The following is a 739-nucleotide window of genomic DNA, read 5'->3' as shown; positions in this document are numbered from 1 at the left end:
TCTCTCTCTCTCTCTCTCTCTCTCTCTCTCTCTCTCTCTCAAATAATAAATAAAAAAAAAATTAAAAAAAAAAAAATGAGGTTGTGTTCTTTGAGAGCCGGCAATATCACAGAAAGGCCCCCTGGCTGAGAAGTGCACATAGGTGTGCAGGCCTTAGAACCAGATTCTACTGGACCCGCTCCCTGAGCAAAGCCCAGGCTATGGCCCTGCAGATTGTCATTTTCAGATCTATGCTGTCTAAAACATAGCCCAGAAAGGCCAAGTTGAATGCACATTTATATGTTCATTCCCGTGCCTTTGTAAGAAAGTTTCTCAGCTACATCCTTGGTCCTTCTTACCACCGTGGTGCCGCAGAGGGCTGCGACCAGCTCACGTGTCCTTTGGGCCCACTCTGTGTGGCCAGTTGGGACAGGGCACACAAATCCGCTTAGCTCCACTGCCACACCAGGTACAGGTCTTGCCAAAGGGAAGAAGATAAATTGCAGCCTCCCTCACACCACTGTACCCGGCCCAATCTAACAACAAGGCAGCCCTCGAGCCAGTGGGAGAGCCAAAATATTCTATACTTGTGTGCCTCCCTATAAAACAAAGAAGTGGCTAAATGTGCTTTATGAAGAGTTTCTCTGATTTCTTTGCCATGAAAAGAAAATCATGGGCAACTTTCCAGTTCACTTTCAGGAAAGCTGGTGTTGTATGCACTAAAATTGTTATAATATATTCTTCTTGTTTGGTTTATTGG

This window comes from Octodon degus, unplaced genomic scaffold (assembly GCF_000260255.1).
Source record: "Octodon degus isolate 3935 unplaced genomic scaffold, OctDeg1.0 scaffold00110, whole genome shotgun sequence".
Taxonomy (NCBI): Eukaryota; Metazoa; Chordata; class Mammalia; order Rodentia; family Octodontidae; genus Octodon; species Octodon degus.
This window is presented reverse-complemented; position numbering follows the sequence as displayed.